Here is a 26989-nt window from a genome sequence, read left to right as displayed (position 1 = left end):
AAGAAAATCTTCACGACTGCACATGCACGGAGATAAACCCAACAGCAACAGCTCTTAGAGGGCTACGCCTATGCTATTCTATATAGATTCTACATAGAATCTCGAGTTGCAATACATAACTAACAACCTTTGTTTGTAAAGTTGCTTTACATAATTTATATGCACACTTTTCTTTAGATCTCAGCTCTGCACATTTGTCATGCAGATGTAAGAAGTACCTGTAACAAGGACTGGCTACAATAGTAGGAAGGTTAAGTAACCTGAAACTGTTGCTCGCGGTATCTGACAAATCTGGGAGTGAATATTTTATTCTAGTTATTCCTTCTCAAAAGAGATTTAAGTATGCTTGATTTAGCCAAAAAGAAAGGCTTTCTCATAATTAAAAACACCAAACCACAATATATAAGACTTAAACAGTATAAAGGCACGGTATCTTGTAATAGACAATACGCCACTCCACTGTACAAACTACCAGTACATAAACTAGGCATGCACGATATGAGAAAAATATGTAACATGTGATAACATTGTTAAATACCACGATGACCATATGACTTGCGATAAAGAGGGATGGGTATCGAGAACTGGTAGTAAATTGGTACCAAATATTGATAAGCTCCTGTACAAATGGTGCTACTATCGGTATTTATGTAACGCTGGTTGCCACCCGCCATAAAACGGGAACTAGAAGAAAGTGCTGCACAGCCACCAGCAGGCCGAGGACAGCCACTGACCAGGGTGACTGAGAAGGAGGCAGGAGCAGGGCTGCCTGGAGAAAGAGAGCCCTTGCCCGGGCTTGTCAGGCTCTGAGATAACGTTATATTTTGCCTTCTACTTAGAAGTGGTGAATTTACAGCTAACAGCAACTTAACAAAATATAGTCTCTGGCTTTTGTTTGATATCTAGTATTGGCAAAAAATGTTGCCAACATTAGATATCACCATGATATCACCCCCTAAGTAGATAGCATGCATTAGTTCGGAGGGCTAACTTGGCTTGTTTATATTACATGAACGTCGCTTTTGTCCCCATCAACCAACTGATTGGTTGAAGAGTAGGTAGAATTTTAGTTGACCAAGTTTCGTTGGTTGACTAAAGCCCTAATCGTTCCAAAAATCTGCATTACACAGCATTAGTTTTAAGCACTTCTAATTTAACAGTTATGTTCGTAAAATAAATTACTGTTGAATCTTTTCATGTCATGTCTTTATTTTTTGCACCAAATTATGGAGAGTACTATCAATAAGAGTATCAATAAGTATCAGTATTGATAAGCAGTATCTGTATCATGTATAAGTGTATATATTGGCTATACAGTTCCTATGTCTTTCTGCTTTAATAAGTACATGAAATAAATTATTTCAAACATGCTTTTATTGAACAAATTGCACATGAATACCAAACCAACTAAACAGAACATTCATTTTGATAAGACATAAGACACAACTATAAGAAATTAAAGTTTAATTTCCCCTGCTCCGCTAAGTATTTTCTTCTAAACTCAACAAAAACATCTCTTACTATACAGTGTTGAAATTAAAAAAAAATCTGGGGTAAAACAACTTAAATAATTAAATATATATAAATTAAACATAGCAATTTAAAATAACTAACGTCTCCCATTACAATCGTTTAGGCCCTTGACTCTGCCCAACATGGTGCAGAGATCTATAGTATAAGGCAGAAAATTGAAATAGAGTAAGGCTGCTAAATCAAGACAAAATAAGATAAAATCAAATCAATATCTACACCTTAGTGCAAGTTACTACCTTAGTTATTCCCTTAGGACAAGGTCTTGGCCAAGAAAAGGTTTGAGACATGCACAATGACATGTTACTACATTCCCTGATGTGCTGAAGAGCCTCTGCAAGGGTAAACTAGTGGCAGGTATACAAAGATACCTCCGAGCTAGTTTTCTAAGCTTTGGATAGGTGACCCGGTGGAAATTCCACCAAGCCAAAGGGTCTACCTCACTGTCAATGGCAGGGGACAGCAAGAAGCTGTTAAGTTCAGCTTCAAAGGCTTGCTCCAGCTGCATGGAAAATGCAGTGGGAGTAGGGCCTGGATTTGTTTTGAGCAAACTGCCCAATGATCGCTTTGCCTTCTTGTTGCTGGGTGGATCCATGTATTGGGCCTCAGTGTTGTCAGAAGGTATTCCTTTGTAAACCAGAGAGACAATTAAGAATACACAGAAAAATACATGTTCCATTCACATTCAGATAATGCACCATATGATTAAAGTATGTGACATCTTGTATCCCACCAGTGCTCACGTCATTAGAATTTATAACCTAATTACCTGGTCTTGATGTCTTGGACTTTTTCGCTGCTGATATAGCTGACCGTGGACTTGGGGTCCATGAAGGATGCAGTGTCCAAAAGTTCTTGTGTTCCTGGGGTCATCATACTTTATACTCATGTAATCAAGGATTTTCACGTTAATGGTCTGTTAAATTGGTGTCATCTTCCTTCTCTGCAAAAACTGATGTCTTCAAGAGATGAAGGCCTAGTTTCACATATGAAACACTCACATAGCTTTCCCCGGAAAAAACATCAGTAAGTTCATGCCAAGTTTGCAGACTCAAGTACATCCAGGTCCTGCCAGAAAGGAACCACATGCCGTGTTTTTCGGTCTGCTGAGAGAACATCAGATATGGCCCACTGCTACTCCAAGACCCTCTCTATCATCTTTTGCCTCAAGCCCCACCTAGTTGGGCATTCTGTGATGAGTGAGTGCTCTAGGACGTTGTGTTCCTGTTGTGCTTCTTTCAGTGCCATCCTCTGCTTCAAGCTATGGGAGAAATGTCCCACCAATTTTTTGCAAAGCCCAGCAGCACGGGCAATGCGGCTTTCATCTTTTAACAGCACTTTCTGAAAAGATGACATGAAAACACTCGAAAAAAATATTAAAACCTACCATTAATCATTGTAACCTAACTGCAAAAATAACAATTTTGTAATAATTACAAAGTAATAATTCAGAGACTGCATAAATAAGTACAATTATTACAAAGTAACAATTCCAGGACTACATACTAGTGTAAATACAGTAATTACAAAGTAATGATTCAGGCACTATGAGACACACTACCATCATGTGACATTTAGTAGTAGTTTAATTTGTAGACATGAGCTCAAGATCAATAGGTTACATACAAACAACAGACACAGAGGTTCTCATTGTATGAGGCATGCCTCCCCTGAAACTCTGGCACCCCCCAGGGGAATGCAAAAACACTAGCTCAATGTCAAGCTTAAGTGTTTCCCAAACTGTGTGCCATCAGTTTAGTGTATTTCACATGTATCAGAATTAACCAAAAAGGCTATTCAGTGGACCATTCAGTGGGGAAAAAAAAGTACAATTATAATTCTCATTTTTACATGAGAATTATGTAAAAAAAAAAAATGGTGTTTGCCATTTTTATTCAAATCAATAATATTAAGACAGCCTAAATGCCATCACATGATTTCCCCCTCTTGGGCAAGGTCGGACTCGGGTAAATAAAGCCCGTGAGAACTCAGTCTTTGGCTATACACTGCAATTGACAACAATAACATTAGGTAATAAAATGGGCATGCTTGAATCATCTCAATGAATAATCCAATCTGTTCGGGTTATAAAATAAGACTGCAATAGATTACAATAATGCCACATAAAGCAAATGTATTCATTTACACTTACCGATGGCAAGGCGCAACCTGTGGCCAAAACACTGAAGTCTGACCAAGTGGTTGAGTTCGATAGCCTTCACGTTTGACTAACTTGAAAATGGATCAAAATGAGTGTTCAATTTCGACCTTCAAAATCAAAAGCAGGATCTGCGATTCACCCAGTGTTTTTTTCTCTCCACCACCAAGTAATGGCCTTTGTTATTTCTCTGTGGCGGTTGAATGTTTTGTCACTCTGAGAAATGGACTGTTGTTGCTATGATGGGAAGGTTTTAGATTCGCTGCTATTCGACATTTGTGGTTTGGCTAGTTTTAAATTGTTAGTGTAGTTCTTTATGGTTGTATTGCAGGTGGTGATGGAGGTTGATTATGCTTCCTCTGGAAGTCCCCACAACTGTTCTGCATGTTTTACAGTGCCTGTATTTGTAACACATCATCTTTCCTGAATCCAAAATAATTCCAAATATCATAAGTGTTGTTCTTTTTCACCACATTCTTCTCCCCTTCCTCAGCTATTGTGCTAGCTATCCTCGCAGTCGCCACCAAAATTGACACCAATTAATCTGAGGGTAGCTGACGGCTAGCTGGGACTTCATCTGATTGGCCAAACAGTGTGAATACATGGTCCATGGGCTCCATCTGATAGGACAAATGTTGGCATGCTGAGAGTGAATGCAGGGCATGTGTAACTAAAATGATTTTTCTTATTCATCGTGTTTCAGGCAGTTGTCTTCTGCGATGTGTTTACGGCATATGTTCATATCACGATGACAATGAAAACACGATTTATCGGTCAGTGTGAATAATAATGTAATGTAATAAAGTGTAAAGTGTAACTGAACCTCAGAACCCAGGAACTGTACTTTGTCCAGGCATGACTGCAGGTCAGACAATATGCTACCAGTATTAAAAATTAAAAAGCCCAAATAATTGGGGACTTTTACAAACCCCCCTCTACCATGATGTGGAGTTATTTCTTCTATTTCTGGTTAGATTGCACATCTAATGCAATGCATAAACTATGCTCTCTGCCTTTTTTCCCCACTGGACATTATGTGTCACACATGGTGCAGTCAGAAAGAGAACTAAAGATAACATGCAAATAACAAAACCTGAACCTGACCAAAGCCTGCTGACATTGAAAATCTCAATTTTAACTTTGGTATTAAGTGAGAAAATATCGAATAAAATGTCTCAGATCTGTGGCATTTTCTGCGCTTTGTGTGTTGGCAGGCAGAATGCAGACGCAGTAATGAGCTTAATTGCTTTGCTTCAGAGCTAACATGAAGCTGTGTTGCCAGGCTGGTGGATTAAAAACATTTACGGCGTTGCTTGAGTGAACCTTCTCTCATAAGAGACAATTTACAAAGATCAGGGTAGTTAAAACACCAAAACACTTATTCAAATACCAGAGAAGACCTACAGTAATGCACAGTAACATAATACAAACGCTGATAACATAGTGGTGTTCAATCATAGACTGAATGAATGACAATACAACTTCAACTGGATGACACCACACAAACTTGTATCCACCTATCTATTAATTTAGGGACAATGTAAATCTCCCAGTAATGATATGAAGTGATGTACAAACCATACTGTATACTGGGACTCATTTAGCATACTAATACTCCACTATAATATCACAGTCACTGCCTGATACACTGTAAAGTGCTGACACAAGGCTTCAGCACACGTCATGGACCATTTAGGCATTGTACAGTGATATGATACACACACAAATACACACACTGCATAGAAATCTTTTTTTTTTTTTTTTTTTTTTTTTTTTTAAAACAGCTGTCATCCACTTTAGCTGACTGTTAAATAAGCTTTATGACAATAAGATTCAAAATAAGGCCTTTTCAAAATGCACACACATGTACAAATTATGTTTTAATATCTCCTGAAATAGCTTCAGTAGAGAGACAAATTGTATGTGAAGTTAACAAATATTCATCCCTTTTCATGCTTACAGATGTTCTATTGTTTGGCTTCATATAGTTCTTGCCACAGATTAAAAGGCTAACACAATGTGCACAACTATGCAAATCTCTGCCCATCCAAAAGAATATAAATACAAAGTAACGATATTGATTGTGGTTGCCTTTCTGAATGACACAAAACCAAACCAGCCAATGCTGACATAATACAATAAGCTCATTACACAGGAAATATTACATTTACATATAAATTGAGTTAAGTCACAACTTACTCGGCTGTTGCTTAAGATTATTCAGTCTTATCAGGGAAGAAGTTGGGTGTTTTTTGTCACTTTAAAAAACACTGTTGACATTGCATTAAAAGAAGGACAAAACGTGCTATTCTTTCTCTGGAGAGCATCAAAAGTAGTGCTAAGCAAAGGCAGTTTGGTGAATGTCCTTTGAGTGAAGTTATTATACTGCATAATGCTTTTTAAGTATCAATGAAGCAACACAAGGACAAAAGATTTTTCCATTTATACTTTCGCCTGGATTTCTTCAATCTACTATTCTAAATAGATTCTACACTAAAAACCCAATCCAACAAAAATACATGATATCTTTACACACCCACCAAGCTCCACCAGTGTGCCAAACTCATATAAACAAGACCAAGAGTCAAACAGAGTCTACAGCCACACTAGAAGCTCTGTCAGGCTGTACTACATGCTGACATCAGCATGATAGCATGGTCACAACGATAATGCTAATATGCTGATGTTTAGCAGGTATAATGTGTTAGCGTGCTACCATTAGCTAATTAAAACTAAATGCAAAGTACAGCTAAGGCTGACGGAAATGTCTTAAAGGTCACAAGCCATTTGCTTTAAATGGTCAATCCCTTAACAGAAGTGTCCAAGTAAGAAAAGCTCAGAGCTTACTCATAGCAGCTAATGAAATTTGAGAAACACATCTTAACTTGTAATAATATGAAGCATAGTTGAACCCATCTCAACAACCAGTAGCCAAGGTCAAATGGCGTTACAACATTTCAAGTATATATTCATGCCATTCTTTCTAGTGGACCAATGCTCATGTCCGTTAATCCAAGCATAATGACAATACATTCTGGGTTAGGTACACTTTAGCCCCCATGACATCAATAATTTAAAGAGATTCCACTGCGCAAACAGTGACGATTAAGAAGAAAGATGCGTGGGGAGACGTTTGCTGCCATTATGCGTCTGGGCTATTGGATCCTCCATAATGACTGAAAAGTGGCCGTTTACTAAAGGTTGCTACGTGACTGTGTTTGCTATTCCTCAGTCAGTCATTCTCCACATCCTCCTCCTCCTGTAGGACTGCAATTTTCCCAAGATGCAACAGCGGGATGACAAATGGTTGCTTAAAAAGCAGTTTAAGAGGATTACTGTCTGCATCTGTGCTGTGTGTGTGTGTGTGTGTGTGTGTGTGTGTGTGTGTGTGTGTGTGAATATATGAGAGCATGAATGAGAGAAAATAGAGTGCAAATAACATCAGCCCACCACTACTGATTTATTGTTTGTGGAAAGACATGAGGAAAATATTTACTTTGGTGAGTTAGCTGAAGGAAGAGGGAACATGATGATTTACTTCATTACCTTAAAGAGATGATATTCCCTGTAGGTTTGTTACAAATTTTCACGGCAGGAAAAACGTCCATCGAAATCTCTAAACTGTATTTTCTAGTCTGTTTAAATACACACTGTTTCAAAGTTGACTTACTCAAAGCTCGGGAAGCTCTGCCAGGAGAAGGTCTTCATAAGGGGGCAGCTTTTTACAGCCACCACTCAAAAAGGAGTGTTGTGATACTCCAAAATATGCTTTGTACAGAGCATCATTGTCTACCTCAAACCAAGTCTATCTCAAGTGTTCTTCTTGAAAGGAGCATCTACATTCAGAGGCTTATTGTTTGGAACTTGGTCTAATTCCTTCTAATATTATTTCTCTTTTAAAAAAAAACAGTGTAGATGTTTGCCAAGGGCTGAAAATGATTAAATTCTGTTGTTTCACAGAGTTGGAAGATGGCTTTTCATTTTCTTGAATGAGTACCCCATGACAGTCATTTGTTATCACACAGTACCATCCCATATTGATCACTTGGAGTGGTCAGGCTGTCTGATGCCACCTTGTCCCAGCCATCAACTATAGAGAGATTCACCATCTCCTACAGATCAACAGAAAAAAAAAAATCTGCACAAAAAGCACACATCATGTGTATGGGAGTTTCATGTCAAAACACAGTGCTAAATATTGACCACAATGATGGACCCCTTCTTACCTCGTCTTGACAAAATGCAGCATGGACAAAAACAGTCACTGAAAAGGGGAACTGAAATTCAAAACACTTCACATGTACCCCACACATACTTAATGTGATTATGAATGTTTGATCTTGATCGTGGGAACTGCTAGCATGTATGATAAATAACAGGTCTGTCCAGTCATTAGAGAGCAGTTGAGTTGTTTGTGTGGTTTGCTTGGCAAGTGTACCCTGAGGTTTGGAATCTGCTATAATGTATGTGGTCAGCAGGTCAGATGTATCTGACAGCTCATAGTTTGACTGTTCCACTGCCCGCAGACTCAAAGTGTATTCTTTAAACAAACACAACATTTTTACTAGGCTGCCTTCAAATGAAGGGAAAGTTAGCATTGGACTCAGTCTTAACTGACATGACCACCTTTTTTCTTTTCTCCTCTTTTTTAACTTCACCACATTCTAAGCCAAGAGGAGGCCAGTCTTTGATACTTATATATTGTATATTATTGATATGTATTACATATATGTATAACAAGACTAAACTGTGGTCATTATGATATGTAATGACCTCACATATGTAAAACAAAAAAAATGTAACATTTGTTTTTGGTTTTCAAATGCAATTAAGTTTGGGATCATATATTTGGAGAGCAGATTTTTAAGATGATGTGTAATATAATTCTGAAAGCCAAAAACTATAAAATATCCTTGACGTTCAATATAATGTGTGATGTGTGCATGTTCTTTTGGCTTGAAGGCATTGTGTGTGTGTGTTATTTCTGCTGATGGTGAAATGTGTCTGATGGGTAACTACAAAAATGTTTAGATTTGGCAACTGCCTTGTAAGGAAAGATGCTATTGGCTATTTAAAAAGTTACTACTACAGATTACATTATGCTGATCATCATGTGCCAATTTACATATAGAGCACCAAAACATTCGGCTGTATGGGAGCTTGGAATGTGAGTTACAGGTAGACCACCTAAATAAACTTACTAAATTCATACAAAACCAGACAGCACACTGTTTAATACTTAAATATTCTAAAATGCTGTTAAGAGTTGGGACGCATTCACAGATTGAGACAAAACAGAAGGAGAGATACCCCTCCTCTATGAGATAACCTCCCTTCCAACTTAATAGAGAATACTGGATGGAAGCCTGTGTGTTCATTATAGAGGGATAAAGGATCTGTGCACTGATCCTTGTGCTGTGCCACTTATGGAAAACACTGATCAGACTTGTTTGGATTAGACAAGCAAGTATTGTTAATTGGCATGCATCAGCAATAAAAAAGTGTTGGCAATTACGTTGGGAATCAAATCAAAACAGATTGACTGTGGCCAAAAAAGTAGTGGATTTGTCTACTACTGATAAATAAGGCTGCCGAGATGTCTAATAACAGGGTTTTCCCTGCGTATCTAACTCAAAGGCCTTTGTATTACTGGCCACCACCTTTGTTAAAATTCCTGTGCACAGTGCACACACGTTAGTTATCTTGTAATACAGCTTCAAAAACAGCAGCAGTTGCAAGCATGTTTTGATTTAATGACTCAATAATTACCTTTCCAAGACAAATGTGAAGTATATTGTGAACTTTCAACACCATCCCTCAGAGACTAACATTAGTGGAGCAGAGCAGCAGACTCCAGCAGTAACAAACAAGACCAGCTGACCAACACACTGCAGCATTACACAACTTAAACCAACTCTGAGGTGAAGAAAAAACCTTGGTGCTCAGTCTGTTCCACCTCAAGCGTCTTGGACAACGATGGCTTTCCCTGGAGCTAACGGTGCAGCAGAGAGGCTGCTCTCAACTGCTGGGTACATGACGTTAATAACACAGCGGAGCACTCCACCTCCCCCTCATTTTGTTATTCTCATACAGACAGGAGACTGTAAGATGCTTTCAAATTAATTAATTCATTAATTAATGCTGTTAAAATAAAAAGCCTGCAGACAATTTATCTTATCTGTCAGTTATGTTTCATATTATATTTCAGTGAAATAAGGACAACAGAAAATGGTTTGGCACACACTATACTGGAGCAATAGACTGAAAATAGTGCCACCTTTTCTAATCATTCAATCAAGAATCAGTTTTGAATTGAATTGGCACCCAAGTCCCAGACCTACAAAATACACAGTGTCATTTGTCACAACCTTTTCATCTTTTTGTTCCATTTTGGTAAAAAATTTAAATCCTCATGGACATTTTCATCTGTCAAATCATGATTTTTTCATTTAAGTGCACAACAAAGGTGTGTGTACAAACTGTGTACACCGCACCATGCACATTCTCCAGCCTTCGCCACCTTTGTCTCAAAAAAATCCAGGGAAAACCCTGTAGTGAGCTGCTGAATCACAACAAAATCATCTAACATCAATATGCTCAAAGGACAGTTTCTTTCTGTGATTTCAAATATGAAATCTTGAAATATAATGAACATACCACTTCTACACAAAAAGAAGCAAAAGCAGAATGTAAGGGAAGAAAATTACTAAATGTAACTTCAAAGAAGTCCAAATGCTTAGGAAAAAACCCTACACTGCTACATTTCAGGACATTTTCTGATAGAAAAACCTGTCCAACAATAACAAATTGAGGTGAAAAGAGGAGGGAGCATGGAAAACGTCCTATGTGACACTGCCGCTCACTCTGGTGAACAGGCATTGAAGAGCTCCCTCCCTCCCTGATCTATGGACTGTCAAGATGGATATTTGCTGAAATACTTTATCCCATTTCTGCCGCACCAATATGAACTGCCTCTGACACTTGCTAGAGGAAAGAGGGAGTTTAGAGAAACCACAGAACACCTCTTTTTCTACCGAGTATAAATTAAAGCTTTTGTGATATTGTTCAGGTAGGATACAGAAGTACGAAAGACACCAGTGCTCACATAGGGTGGTTTGATTCAAAACACATGTTTTGTTGTTTCTTAGATTTTGTACTGGGAACAATGATTCATACTGTAGACTGACCCATCAGCATTGTGGTTGAAACCTTGACATTTTGACTTCAATTTAGGCTTGGATTATTCACAGGCAGGATCCACTGGCAGGCAGTTTGCCCTATGGAAAAGACATATGTGGGTAACCTCAGAGTGCAACATCCTTCATCAACAAGTCTCTCACTTTGTTTGTCTATTTGTTCCACTCAAAAATACAAAAAATAATCTAGTAGTTAGCCTCTGCCTCTGGAACCACAATTGGACCTCCACTATCTGTTTAAATTGCATTAGTGTCCCCCCCTTGTCTGTCTCTTTACTTTCCCCATTGTCCAAATAAACAAAGTAAAAAGTGCACATTCAACTCTGCAAGAAATAATAATAATAATGCAGCCCCACTGCTTCCCTGTAAAAACAACTGTCAGTTTTGGCCTTGTGCTGATTTGTGGTTTTTGGCAGCCTGGCATGGTCATTAAACAGCGCTCCCTCTGTTAGTTAGTTTCAGTTGGTTTCAGTTTATTCATAAAACAGTTAAAATACAAGTACAATCATATAAGACATAATGGAAGTATGTGAAATGGGACACCCTGTTAAACTATCTGAAGCTTGAGAATAGGGGCCCATACACTAAGCAGACAGTATTTAAAATATATGTTCACTAATACATTGTCTAGATTTGAAAAGTGTTACATTTACAACCTACAAAACACCTAAGACTAACCTAAGACCCTAAAAATACTACTAAATGGTCCCAAGACATTTTAAAGAGTCTAAACACAGATTAAATAGTTACGATACAATAAATAGAGACATATGGCAAGTGGGAATAACAGTACAATTTAAATGAATTTCAGAGTAGAGTAACTACTTAAGAAGTTCCTAGCCAATCAGGGTATTGAAGCTAAAACATATGTTAGCAGCAACTGCTGCCTTAAGCTCTTTTTGAAAACAGACACAGATTATGACATTTTTTAGTGTTATTAAGCTCATTCCACACCTGTGGACCTCTGCAAACCACACTAAAGTTTGCGCATTTAAGTTTACGTTTCTTAACCTTTATAAGATGATTTTTTCTAGTCTTATGTGTATGTGAGGGAAGCTAACTCAGAATAAGGTTACAAAGTCTGTTGCTGAGCATATATACAACATTATACAAGTATTGGGAAAGATATTACATTCAGGCTGATCAAAAACTTGGAAGACACTCAACTGCCAGACATTTCTCTGTTCTGTGTTTAAGAGTGGCTGAGACTGACACTAAAGGTCAGTCCACCTTAAGTGAGCCTGGTCAGGTTAGGCTAATGCATTGTCGCTAACTTCAGGGCTAACCCCCTTTGATAGACAAGTATCTTCTTGGTCTTGAGAAGCTGCAGAATTTATTAACTGACACTCTTTAGCCTGTGCTGTACATTTACTGCCAGATTGACAACTTACTGCTAAACTTTTCCTCTGCTCGCATTCACCGTCACTTTTCTGCCGCTTGCTCTCTCCACTCACTCAACTACACACTCGCTACACACACAAGTTACGCACTGTCCTATTCCTTAAAGGAGCTACAAAACTCTTATAACAGTAGCTTTCACGTAGATGTCCTTTGACGAATGAGGAAAGGGAGGATGAGTCAAAACAATTCCACAGTAACTAGGGTGTTGTTGTGCTCACACAGTGTGAGTGAAAATCATTAGTAGCCAATTGATATTAATTATAATGTGAAATTTTAGCAGCAGCAGTGTGTATAATGAATATAGGGGAAACACTGCAGAAGGAAGAGGAGAGGTCCTAAAATGGACCCCTGGGGGACCCCATATTTGATGGTTTTAGTTTGAGATTTGTGACTATTTACATATACATATTGTTTACTCCCATACATAGAGCTTCTGAACCAACTATACGCTGTGCCTGACACCATAATGTCGTAGTCTGCTTAGAGGGATTTCAAAGTCAATAGTGTCAAATGCTTTTGATAAATCAAAATTCCAACGCTGCAATCACTTTTATCAATAGCGTCACTGATTTTTTCAATGAGATCAAGAATTGCCATACAAGTGATGCTCTTTTTTTCTAAAGCCATACTGTGATGGGACAATAATATTTGATTTATCAAAGTAATCACAAAGACTACAATACACAATTCTCTCCAATACTTTCCGGAGAGTAGGCAATATAGATAGTTGGTAGTTGTACATTTTTATCACCAGATTTGAAGACACGAGGTACAATTCTAGCAATCTTTGTCATTTTAGGCACAAACCCCATAAAGTAGAGAGACTAACAGAGTAAACAAGTGACTCCTCAATTTCATTCAAAATAACTTTAAGAATTTTGCTACAGATTTCATCTGTACCAGCTGAATGGATGCTTTTCATATTCATAACAAGTTTAGGGACTTCATTTCTGTCAGTTGGCGTAAAAAAGAATGAATTCAAATAATTGCCTTGGAGACATTGTCTAAAAGTAGTACCCTCCGGTTAGCTAATTTTGTTAAAAGATATTTTCACCAATGGTGATAAAATAATTGTTGAAACTGTTAGCAAGATCAGCATTGTCAAAATCACTGCTGGTATTTCTGGAATTGTGTTTGATTTTGGTGTCAGGAAGCACAGTGCTTCTGTGACCCCAGCTGAGGACTTCGTTGAGCCCCTTCCAGGATTGCTTCTGCTTTTGAGAATCTTTAATAAGCTTGGTGTAGTGTCTTCGTTTACTCATTTGTATTACATGTGTGAGCTTATTTCTGTATTTTGTATATGATTCTTTATTTGCATCACTTTGGTTGTTGATATAGCGTTTATAAAGTTTGTTCTTTTTATTAATAGATTTTAAGATTCCCCTAAGTAAGCCATAATTTATGATCTACAGCACCACGTTTAAATCACCTATCACGATGATGCAATCAATGGAGTCAGTTATTTCATCAATTAACACATTATATGCAGTGACTGGATCTTTACAGTTATAGACTCACATTTTGGCTTGCAGGTTTACGTATTGTTGTCGCAAAGTTATTTTCACTTAGAACTTTAACTTTTGTTTTAGGACATAAAACAAAAGTTTTAATAATAAATCTTTTTAGCAAGATCAGTTTAGAGTACAACAGGAAAATGGTCTGTAATATCTGAAAGCATTACACCTGGGTCAACACAAGCACTATGAATATTTGTAATAATTTTATTAATAACTGACTCACTGAATTTCATTTTTCTAGTAAATGTATTTATGGTGGGTAAAAAGGATTAAGAAAATAGAGTGTTAATGGGATTGTTTTTAGCATTATCCTCTTTAGAAATACCAATATGAAAATCCCCAAGAATAAAACAATTTTTATTATTTTTATTTATGCAATATAAAGGTTCATCCAGTTTCATCTTCAGATGAAGAGTCTGGGGGTCAGTAAATCACCCGTACAAATAGGTTTTTACCATTGTTTACTTTTATCTCAATGAATAGAGAATCTGAGTGACCATTTTCAATAATGAGGTCATCACAAATATTTACAGAGTGTCCTGAATCAATATGTAGACACACTGCACAACCTGGTCTGCCAAGTATATTTCTGTTGTATAATTTGTAACCATCAAGGTTAAGAATATCCACATATGATCTATCCTTAAGTCAGGTTTTACTGCAGCCAATCACATCAAAACTATGACCTATATCGGCCGAAAGGGAGATTAGATCATCATGATGCATACCAAGACTTCTAGTGTTAAGATGTAGCAATGAATATGAAGTTATTTTTTGTTATTTATATGTTTCAGCGGGTCAGGTGCAAAATGCTTACAATTTAGCCTCCCACCGATGTTAAAGCAATGCTGTTCAAATACTTCATAATTTCCATTGGAGCTTATATCATCAACGCCCATAAAAGGTGATGGTGATATGGAGAGTGTCAAGTGACTGATGTAAAAATGATTTAAAATCATACTAAAAAACCTCATATCTAAAGATCCTAACATCTTAAAGCTTAGAAATAGAAAGACAAAAGATTAAAAATTCAATTCAATTTAAAGAGACATAATCAAGTGATCCAAACTTCTGGAAAAGCATGACTTACTGGCATCAAACAGTTTACTGATAACATGTCATTGGTTTGAGTTTGTAAGCAGGTAGATGCATCCATCCTGGGTCGAGTGCCCACAAGCTTATCCTTGTGTTCTTTACACTAGTCATCAAGCAGTTTCACTCTCTTTACTGCACTATACAACCATGGTGGTCTAAGGTAATAATATCTACTTGAAGTGACATGTTTATTTACAGCATGTACTAAACACTGAGGAACCCAACACTGCTTGCACATCTGCCAGGATCATTTTTGATCAAGTTTACACCGTAAACAAAAAGTAAAATTATGACTGCAGGAGTCCACCATGTATCCATGCCAGCTTGTTTTGGGGATGAAGAAAAGGAGAGACTGGACAACTGACCACCATGGATAACTTGGTGAAAAAGACTGACCTGGAAATGTGCTCATCTTGCTCAGAAACTACTGTGGAAATGCCCACTCCCAAATGCACTCATGCCTCAAACGCTCCAGTGAGGCTGGGCAGGTCCAAGTTGTGTGTAAATGAGTTTGAAATGGCATCACAGAAAAGTAGTATCTGCCCTCTCCAAACAATCTCTGGTGTAAATAAAGTTGTTATCCTACATCTGTACAAGGCAGTAGATGCATATGTATACATAATTACTATTCTATTTCAGAAACTGTTAACAGCACTATTTAAATTATAACAGGACTTTTAGAAAGTTCCGAGCAAACCCTTAAGTTCAAAATAAAACATCCTGTGACCATTTTATATTTGTTTATGGTTGAACCAATTAAATGTAGGATGAAATGTAGGTATTCTACCTCTAAAGCCATTCATTCTTCCTCCTATGGACTGTTGTTGTACACATAAGTAAATTGAAGAGGTCTTCGAGAATCCACGACAGCTCCACAAACATTAACATTTTCATTCTCCTTTCATCACTAACAGCCCCAGGGAGACCCAACCATGCGTATTCTATTAACAAAAGGCACGCCCAGTGCTCCCAAGTCTCAGTCTCGATTCATACACATCCACAAATCCCTTGGCAAAAGCTGTTTGTGTTCACTAGAGCTTGCAAGAGGGACAGAAAGAAAAAAACACTGAGACAAAGACAGAGAAAGGGGAGAGAGATGTAAGAAAAGCTGAAGAACAAACACTACAAAAATGTGACTTTTTGCAACAGTACACAGCCTGTGGCTGAGCTTCTTTATGTCCATCAGGGTAAAACCACCATTTTACCTTTGGGGGTTCAGCCCTGGCTCCTTCATTAGCCAGAAGATCCACAAAAGTGCACTACATTAAACTTTATACTCTGACACCAAACAAAACATTACAGTATGTTTCCTGAACGTTCTTCTGCCTACCTGCCTGTCCACAAGATCAAACCTAATTTATTTTTGGAATAGGGGTCACTCATAATGTATTTGCAGACTCACAACTTTAACACAATCCAAAAGGATGATAAAATACAATGTTAAAAAGCATGTTGAAAGTTAAAGTCCCCCTCCACTCAAAAATGTGTTCTGCTTATTGTGACTTCACTTGGATGTTTGATCTTCACTGTGCAGAATGATGCATGTGGAGAGTTTGACACTACAAGGCTGTTTTTACATTCATCTGCTTAAGGGGGAATTTTTTTGTGCTCTTCTTAAATCTCAGTTTAAGATGTGTACCTATGAGCATGATTTGTGACATCACAACTAGTTTGGAGCTGATCGTGGCCCAGTGGACAACTTACACAAGTGTGATGTGGAAACTTAAAAACCTCCAGTGCATATACACTGACAGCGGACTTTTCAGTGAAATAGGAGACATGTGTATAGCAGTAAAATGTTTGAAATAAAAAATATTTGCATATACATAGATTCTGGATTTTTAATAAGGAAGAAAGGGTAGATTTCATATTAAGAATCCCTAATTATGTAATTGAACTTTTATGTGGAAAAACCATATCAGACAAATTATTATTCAAAGCAGAGTATTTTTATGTGTCTAAAAACATGTCTGGAAGCGACCTTCAAGGCACAGAAAGGCCGTAGCTGACCAATTCTACTGATTAAGCTGTCCAAGAAAGGTCTAACAGGAAGCATGTTACGGCTCACCTAAAAACTGCACAGCACGTGAGAAGTAATCACTATTTTCTTGGTATTTTTTTGGGAAGGAACACACAGTTTCCGGATCCATTTTCCTCTTGTGTGTTGTTTGTACAAAAACTACAAAACATCAACTTTATCACTGCAGACATTCCAGATAATGTTTAGTGACAAGTTAGTGCAGCATCTCACTTCAAATATGCAATCTCAACTTTAGCCATATCAAATTTTAGTTTAAAAACAGTTACATCTATCCGGGATAATCTTCAGATTTATAACCCCCCTTATTCATTGTTAATCACAACAGCTTTACTTCAATAAGTTAAATTTTGCTGTTTGACATTTAATGTGATAAATAATGTTTGTATTTGTTCCAGCTTTGATCAAAGGAACTACACCTAGTTTCTGCAGCTCAGATTTGAGCACTGAGGACTTCAGAGTCAACTCTGACTTCTTGTCAACTCTACAGCGGGTGAGTGTTTCAAATTTTGGGTGGGGTATCACTTTAAGAAGAGCCTCCCTTTCTGGGAGGGGGGGTTAGACCAGCTGACATGTCTCTAACAAGAGCTTAGACAAGTGCATACACACACCTGCAAAGTCACCCTGTAAAACATCTGCAGAGCGGTGACATCATCGATATGTAAAAAGGCTTTGAGCCATAAAGAGTGCTAGAGACGTGGTTCACATGGCTGCAGGCGACACAGGCTAGGATTAAAAAGCTTGATGTCCTCCCCCACCCTCTCACCTACCTCCCCTTCAAACAATTAAATCTGGTGTATCATGTTCATCAACCAGAGAATGAATATTATTTTTCACAGGAAGTCAAATATTCCCTCAATTTAATACTCTTTGCACACCTTTGCAAGTTTTCTGCACTCACAACACGTGGACTGCAGGGATCCTTTACTTGTCTGATAGAAATTAAATGCAGAGTTAATTTCACAGTAGGTACATGTAGAGCCACGAAGAATTGCTGATGGTGGAAGTTGTTTGCCCAGCAGGTTAGCAACTCATTGCTGACATTTGCCTCTATTCATTTGCACAAGGTCTTGAGCCTGCTGCGAAGTAGACCAGTCAGAATAGTAAAATGGTCTCCTTGGTGGGGCAAAGTTGAAGAACCAATCACACTTAAGGGCTGGCTTCTCTGAGGTAATCATGGAATACGCATGGTCATGTAAAAACCATACTTGGAAACTGCCTGGTGTTTTTTTCCAATGATCTAATGATCAATTAGAACATCTAAAAATAATCTAGGGGCTTCTAGATGCTGCAGACTAGATTGGCATCATTTAATCATTAGGGCCTTTTTATTAGTAAAATGCACATCCAGTATTTGGGTTGCAAGAGCAAATTCATAAACTTTTGGACTGGCAGGAAAAGGATATAACTTGTGTAAACAAAATAAGTTTGGTCTTAGATCTGCATATTTTTTGATACAAAAAAAATTGCACAATCCACATTTGAGTTACAGAATCAATCCAACAAGTTTACTGTTGCCATTTCTGAATCCAACTTTCTTGAACTCAGAGTACTGCACTGCGCTGGGCTCTGATAGTGAAAGGTGTTTATCATGTAATGGTATCCACAGTGGAGCCACTGCAGGGCACAGATAGCAAGCTGCTGTTTTCAGATCAGTTCTGTTCCAGCAGTCATAATGGTTGTTGCTATGATTAAAGATGGAGAGACAGTTCTTGGACCTTCATCTTGCTCTCTCGAGGGCAAGTTGGGGCTGAAGTGATTCATTGCTCAAATGACATAAACACAAACGCGATTGTGTTTTTAAACTTTCCATAAAGTTCTGTATAATTAAGGCCATCCCCTATTCCCAACCTACAAGTTCCAGTTTTCCTGTGGAAAGCTACACATGTGTTTTCCAAATTATTTATACTTCTGGCTTTTTTGGACCCCTAAAAAATAATAAATTTGCAAACAAACTCCTCAGAGATAATACCACAGATGCTGTACTTGTAAATGTTCTGCTTGAAAGAAAGGATGAGTTACAACGACCGAAAGACAAAAAACTCAAAAAATGCTATGCTATGTGGCACTAGTAAAGAGCAGGTTCACACTCAGTGTATTTTGCCCACCCTTCACTTGCACTCTGTCCTCCTCTTGTTCTCCTGTCTAGATTCTCTAATCTCACATCAATCGGGTGGGTCTCCCTTCTTCCCACACCTTCCAAAAGCTGTTGAAGTGAGAGAAAACTCACCATTTCCCTCAACCCAACAGAGAGGAGAAACCATCTTTGTGTCTCACTGCAACAGTACTTGTGACTTGACAGGGAAAGACAACACTGCCCCCTAGGTGTGTAAAATGTAATGACAGCCAGAAAAAAAAGCAGAGTGGGGGTGAGAGGGAGGAGATGCCGTTTCAGCAGGCAGGTGTGGTCTCATACCTGCAGAAGCCTATAATAAGCTACTTCTGTTGCGTGGGTTGTGCAATCAAAATGTTTAATTAATGCTGATTAATGTTACTGTGGTCTTTACCTAACTTGAACATTTGAATAATAGCAAAGTATTCACTTCAGCAGTTCAGCAGTGAAAAAAAGTAAACAACCTTATTATTCACATGAGCCAGTTTGGTTATGACTACAAAAAAAAGAGGATTTTGGTGTGTGTGTGTGTGTAAAGAGAGAAGGTGCCAAAGAAAGGGTGGAATTAACTGCTCTGATATTACCAGAACTTTCTCTAGCTCCGTATCTTTACAGTTCAAGGCACTCTGTACCTTACATTAATTTGGTCAAGCTCAACAGTATATCATCAGTGCTCCAATTTGGAGTTAGACAACCATCTCCATCAAAGCAAGTATTGAGCCCATCAACAGCTCATGAATCCCCTCGCTTCTTTTCACTCTGTCTCTCATATGCAGTTCAACTCGTTGCGCCTGGCTGTAGCTAATCTGGCTCTAAGCAGCGTGGGCGGCAGCAGGCAAGGGCACAAAGGGGGCTGCTGGGTAAAAAAAAAATGTAGAGAGACAGCAGTGATTGACGGCTATAATTAGCCTGCTGAAGTTGTGCCGACGGAACGAGGCCGAGGGGAGGAGCCGGGGTGTTGAGAGCATCTAGTACACTTGGATACACACAAACATGCATGTTTTTATGCAAACAAGTGTTACAATGTAATGTGCACTCCTGCTATGCATTTGGATTATAATATGCTTGGCAAAACACTACATAAGTAACCATGTATGGGTTAGTAAGTTCACATACTTTACATGTCACTTTGGGGAGGGAGGTTTTCTTAACTTTTGTTCTACTTAAATAAAGAGGGATGAATCATATGTCGCATCATAAAACTTCACAATTTGAAACTTTTGCATTTGCACAATTTGCATAAATGGTTTGAACAACAACAAAACATTAAAAAAAAAAAAAAAAAAAAAAAAAACCCATACACAAAACCAGGCACGCAGCAACATGCGCTGTGCACATAAACACAGAATCTCAGTAACAGCATTAGCACAAATTAAACTGGGAAAAACAGACAAGGCGATAATGGGCAACCCTGACAAGGCCTTGAAGCAACACAACTTCTGATCAAGTTAATGAAAGTTTTGCACCCTGTCTCGTTCCTCTTGGCTCCTTTTATGTGGAATATCATGTCTGTCAGCGTGGCCATTAAGGCAGAACGAGGGAAAGAGGGGTGCAACTCGCTGCCAAATGGTCCAGAGAAATGAGGATTCCATCAGGCTGACAGACCCCTCGCCGGCTTTCTGAAAAGGTGTCATTTGCTTTAATTTGATTGTTTTTAGGTGGCCAGTAATATGGCTTTTATTTAGCCCACCTGCAGATGTTCCTCAGTCTGCCCTTCGGCAAATAGGCTTATGTGTACCTGTATGCAGATCCTTTTAGACCATTTACCATTCAGAGATATTTGGGAGCAATGTATTTATATGTTTTAACGTTTTCAGAGCTATAATGATCATCTACATCATAAGTGCCTATATAGACAGGAATCAATTATTTTGGTCAATATTGAGATCATGATTATTTAACATGATTACTTACTGACTTTGAAAACAATACTACAATAATATGACAATTAAGATCATATTGTTGTGGTGATTGTAAAGATGCATGTTATGTGGAGTGATCAATTCGAAAATGATCATTCATCATGGTACTCTGAGAAAAAAGAGGTTTGACAGAAATCATTGACTTGTATTATCATGCAGTGTGTTTACATGCACTTTAGTAACCAGGTCACAGTCAGTTTTCTCCAGAAAGCTGATTTTTTTAACTGTCATGTTAAGTAGAAACCTGCCTTCTGGAATCGGAGTATGGGATTAGAAAAACCTGGTTTCCACAGGTAAATTTTACTCCCTGGAGAACACAGATTTCTCTACCATGTGTACACATAACCAGGCTCCTAATCAGCTTTTTACAAGTAAGCGTGCCCACAATAACAGCCTGCAGACAGAAAGTACGCCGCTGAGCGGCTGGATGAAAAGAGAAATCATTGCACAGAGTGAAGCATCCTCATATCTAGAATAATAGCATCCAAAGTCAGACTGAAACTAAAACAAAGTAGCCTGTAAATGTCTAAACAAGTCAGTTTCCACCACTGAACATTTGAGTTTGTTAAATTCTGCACATTTGTGTGCAAAATGTGCGTCTGTCTCTCACTGAACTGTCCGACTACTCCGACATGCACTGCGCTGGATTTTTAACACAAGACAAAACAAAATCATCATTGTGAAACACAATACGGCACAAAAATCGATTCATCTCGATCATCTTGTTTTCATAATCGTTGGAAGCCAAAATCGTAATTGAAAATAGAATTTGATTAATCGAGCAGCCCTATGTTTTTTTTTATCTTTCTAGAGTGGATTTATAATCTTTCTTGTGTAGCAAAGGCTTTTATGTTGTTCAAATAATGGAAAAGTACACTTCACCTGATAAGGTTAAACTTTAAAAGATCCCCTCCACACGTTTTGCCATAAAAATACTCTGCTTGACCTAAGATGTCTGCTACTACACTAAAAAGTTCATTCTCAATGTACGTACACTGGTGGCTTCAAGTTTCCACATCTTACTTATGTAAGATATATATACTGGGCCACAACTGGCTCCAAACTACTTGTGATCTCCCAAATCATTCATTCATCGTTCATAGGTGCACGCCTCAAAGGGTAAGGCTTTGAGTATCCAAAGCCTGTTATATCATGTTCCTCTGTGCCGTAGACCTCTGTTCTCCAAAAAAAGTATTACAGAGGAATATGATACATCAGACTTTGTATACACACACAATACTTGCAAGTAGGATGAGTAAGATAAGAAAAATATAGAAAATTGCCAACCTTATCCTTAAAACTCTGATTTTTGGGGAGCACAGAGAAACTTTCTTCCTTCAGCAGATAAATGTGAAACCGCCTTCTAGTGTGAAACTCTACACATACATCATTCTGCACAGTGAAGAAAATATTAACTTAAATCATGGTCACATTAAATGCAAAGAAAAATGCTTGTTTTCGTCAAAATGATTTTTTTTTTTTTTAAATACCATATTTTCATACACTTACATATACAAAAGATAGACAGTGATTTTGGGTCACTCCGCTTTCCTCTCATCCCAAAGTGCGACACCATGATTTGTTTTACTAAAACTACTTTGAGTGGATGTCAATGTATTGCACTGTGCACTGTGTGCGCACATAAAATGTTGCTACAACAAACCCATTTTATATCAGTACCCCATATATTCGATTCCAAATTCATTTCCCTTCAGACACATATGACGGAAAGTTGTTACCTCAACTACTGATGACTGACGTTTATGGTTCCAATGATTCTCAATGAGTGTTATAGTTTCTATAAAAACCTTCCCATCTTTCCTTTTCTGCATCAGTGTCCACCAAACGACTTGCAGTAGTAAGTTAGCAAGCTGTGGCGTGATTTAGGACAGCTTAGCTGTTACAACTGTCAGCACCCCCTTCTGACACATGGAATTCATAGCTACTGTACAACCTCTTATTTTAATAAGGTCTGACTGCTTCCAGCCTGCACTATAATTCTTATTAAGGGCGAGGTTTCAGAGTACTGTCATAATCTAGTGCTGCCCAATTATTACTGTACCTCCTGATATGGTATGGGTTGTGATTGAGAGAGTGTGTGTGTGTGCACATTTTCAGACAGGACTGGCCCTTTTCAACATGAGACTAAAACCCCTATTGGATTAAGTTTGATTAACCCCATTGGTGGTATTTTCAAGATGAAAGAGAACCAATTAAAATTTATTAACAATCAGCAACTGGCCCAGTGAAAAGAACAACTACTAATTACAATTTTAGCAAGTTTCATTAAATTAAAAACAAACTACTTAACAAAATACTACTGTTCAAGGAATATGTTCTGGTGCAAATCATCTGGAGTAGCCAGTAGACCTGAAGGCAAAAAAGAAATATGGGTTCAAAAAGGGGACAACCCATTGAGAAATGATTGCCACTACTTCAATCAGACTACCACGTATGACTCTATATCTATTGTGCATGGCAGTGCATTATGGCATAAGTGCTGGACTCTAGTGGAGCATATTTCCACACTGTGATTGACAAGCACTCACTCTCTGGGGAGCTTGTTGGTACATTCAGAAAATTAGAAAATGAAAACAGATTAAAGAAATGCCACAGGACCGCATCTATCCATGCCAGATAAAATGGCCTTGGAGTGTGTCACTACAGTCACATGTCAACCATATCGACTTTGCGCACCTTTCTTAAGCTGTGGTGCAATCTCAAAAACACAAACTTGGCTTTCCTGCTGCTCTCCAACTGTGATGATTTTGCTTGGTCTGTCTAGCCTGAGGCTTAAACTGGTGTGTTATTTGTCTTCTTCTGAAAATGTCCACATACAAGTTAAGTTATTTGCTGTCAAGAAAGCAGGAGGCATGTCATATCCTAAAGATTTGTGTAGCAACTCCAGTGGCTGCACAGTTTTGGAGACAGAATAGATACCTTTGGGGCTTTCACACTGACAGGTTTAACTTAATCTAGGTACAGTCTACATCAAAATTTGATAAGATACTTTTTCGAACATGGGTGCAAATCAGTGAACTGTACCGGCCCTCACCTGCATGAGGTGGTTTTTGTACAATTTCAAGAATTAAGTCCATTCTGATTAAGGAAGATTTGGGGGTGATTATAATTCAGCATCAATCATCCTTTCATTTTGTGTGCATATGAAGCAATCAAACTCTGAATTGATACTTATATCAAACTTTCTGAGCACCTGCATTTCTAACTAAACCGGTGCCATGTCACATGTGGCAGGCAGCATGTAACAGGGAAGCTTTTAGTATCCACTTACTATAGAAAAGTACAACAATAACAGTGTTTGAACACATTAACCGTTCCACACTGTTCATGTCAAAATTTGACCCATTTTGATATTTGAAAGCAACACCCTAAATGACATTCTTTGAGCATGAAATTTTATGACTTTTCCTAATGTGGCCCAGACTATACAAAAATGGAAATATTTTTAATTTTGTGCAGCTGGTATGAATATTCGCACATAGAGGGTGTTCTGGGTCAAATTTGACCCGTATTTATTCAAAGGGATTTTAAAGTCACTAGAAGGGGTCAAATCAAGGTAAAGGGTGGTTATGGGGGATGTTGAAACATTGGCATGTGTGTGTATTTCTGTCACTGGGACAGTGGGGAGAGAGCTCAAGGTGGACTTTGACAGTGTCTGGCCGACACTGGCCGTGTTCCCAACATATTGCTACACTTGCCAGGTTTCCCACCCAGGTGGGCATCTGCACCTGCTAACAAGCCTGTACAAAGTAACAAATCAAACCCATCAATTCCCAGGCAACCAACACAGCGGTTGCCCAACATAGTCCTCCCTTTAGTGAAGGGCAGCTTTCATAGGACTATAAAAGGTACCTGAGCCCTTGCTTCAATGATTTGGTGGAGTGGAAGGAGTGATTTGGTGGATCTGTAATTCCAAGATGAAAAGGAGATAGTGAGTTGAAGAGAAAGTATTAGAAGAGGACAACATAGAGAAAATTGAGGTAAGGCCCTTGTAACTGTGCTCATGCAAAGGTGACACCACCTTCCCCACACGCCAGCCACAGCAGCACAATAGTCCAAATCTTGCCCTGATTTGTCTGAAGTCCCAAAGTCAATTGTCAATGTTTTTTGCAGTTTGGTTTACTTGAGATTCCCAATCAGTTTGTTGTTTTGTTTTATGACTAATACACTCAATGCAGAGTTGAAGAAAAGGAGGGTATGCGGTTTGCGGACAGTGTTGATTGATGGTTTTCATGGTTATAATGAAACCTACCGTTCAAAAATGTTTTTGCATCTAGGGGTGGGTGATATGACAAAAATATCATCACCTTTTTTTTTCCAGGTAGGATCATAATCCAGGAACTTATCACAATTATTTTTCATGTTGGTTTCTGAGACCATTTTGCAAGTTACTGAACAATACAACCAAACTAATTCCCTAATTTAAAAAAATATAGCCCCACAAAGTAACAAAACCTAAAAGAAAAAAGAACAACAGACAATTTGGGCCAAATTACCTTTTCAAACAGATTTTAATCAATAATGAAATTCTGAAAATATGAACATTCAACAAGAATTTTGACATGGTTTAGACTTGTATTCAAGTACAATCAGAGACTTTTGCATAACTCCCAAAATGAACATTGGTTTCAAAAGGTAAACAACAACACTCAAGTATAGTGCACCCTTGCTACATAACATGTAACATTAGTAGCAATTGTAACAGGCAGGTAGCTTATTAGAGATGCTCAGCAAAACCAGTCTATTTTCACTCAATTCTGCCAAGTATTAACATTCAGTAATAATTTTAACATGGTCTAGACTTCAAGTACAATCACAGCCTTTAGCATAACTCCCAAAATGAAAATTGGTCCCAAAAGGTAAAACACTATACATTTATTAAATAAACAAATATTTTTTTAAAGTGCAATGTGATTCAGAACCAAAACAATCAACTTAAGGTGAAATGCTATGTATGAATCCTGACCATTGAAAACCCAGCAGCTTCTGAACATATCTTTCACATCATCTTTCAAATTATATCTCCTTCTAGAAGGAGACAAAGTATGACAGGCCCCAGTAATATATTTTTAACCAGGAAAAATAGTTAATCGACTTTATCAGGCTTGAGAGTTGCTCTGTGGCATGTGACAATATTGCCACCACTGCTTTAGACTCTTTCTGAGGGAGCACTTTTTGCTGGAATGCACAAATAGTTTCTAGCTAGTTGGCTAACCCCTGGAAAGTTTCCCTAATGGACTTTCCACCATTCCAGAGTATACATCTCACTGTCTGCATTTGGTGGACAGGTAGGCCTTCAATTCCCCATCTATTGCCTCTTTTAGAGATGGGGAAGCAGATGTGGCGGCCGTGGCTGCAGTTACAGCAGCTGAGGGTTTCAAAAGGCTGGCCGGTGTTTCCTTTGCTTCATTTGGTGGTGTTTGTTCTGCCTCAGGGTTCTAGAATGTGGAGGTAGATGTAGGCTGAACTGATGCTGCTGGATGCTGTGCTCATACAGTCAGCTGGGACTCCAGCTCAGACACAGCTCTGGCTTGTATTCTCTCTGTCCTGTCGCTGTGAATGTATTGGGTTTTGAACCTTGGATCAACAAGCGCAGCCATATCCAGCAGGTCATCAGTGGTGGGATGATGATATTTGGCAGTGAGGTAATTGAGACTGGTTATCTTCATTGTTTTTGTTAGTCCAGTGTCATCGTCATTCAGGTTCAACATGTTGACTTTCAACAGGTGAAGCACTGGCTTTACATAAGACACACTCACATAGTCCTCACCTGAGAGAGCATCTATGAAGTCTCTAAGTGGACTCAGGACATACTTCGCAGACTCCATCACATCAATTTCTTGCCATGATGGCACCAAGGGCCTCGCCTTCTTGTCTGCCTTCAAGACCTGGGAAATGGCATTTTCCTGATCCAACACTCTCTCAATCATGCTGAGTCTGGAACCACATCATGTTGGTGACTCGGTGATGAGTTTCTGCTGAGGTAGTTTCAGCTCTG

At 38.4% G+C, this 26989-nt stretch overlaps 2 long non-coding RNA genes across 2 annotated transcripts in view; both read right to left on the bottom strand.

The window, feature by feature from the left end:
• Positions 1-26989, bottom strand: part of LOC121889017 — an 85674-nt gene that overhangs the window by 25710 nt on the left and 32975 nt on the right. The window lies entirely within an intron of this gene.
• LOC121889016 lies at positions 1357-9738 on the bottom strand. Its single transcript, XR_006093412.1, has 2 exons — positions 2300-9738; positions 1357-2157 (listed from the first exon to the last, which is right to left on the bottom strand). It is a non-coding gene; the product is annotated as an uncharacterized LOC121889016 (long non-coding RNA).

The sequence above is a fragment of the Thunnus maccoyii genome, chromosome 22 (assembly GCF_910596095.1).
Source record: "Thunnus maccoyii chromosome 22, fThuMac1.1, whole genome shotgun sequence".
Lineage (NCBI taxonomy): Eukaryota > Metazoa > Chordata > Actinopteri > Scombriformes > Scombridae > Thunnus > Thunnus maccoyii.
Note: the sequence above shows the minus strand (reverse complement) of the source record. Positions and strands in the feature narration are given on the sequence as shown.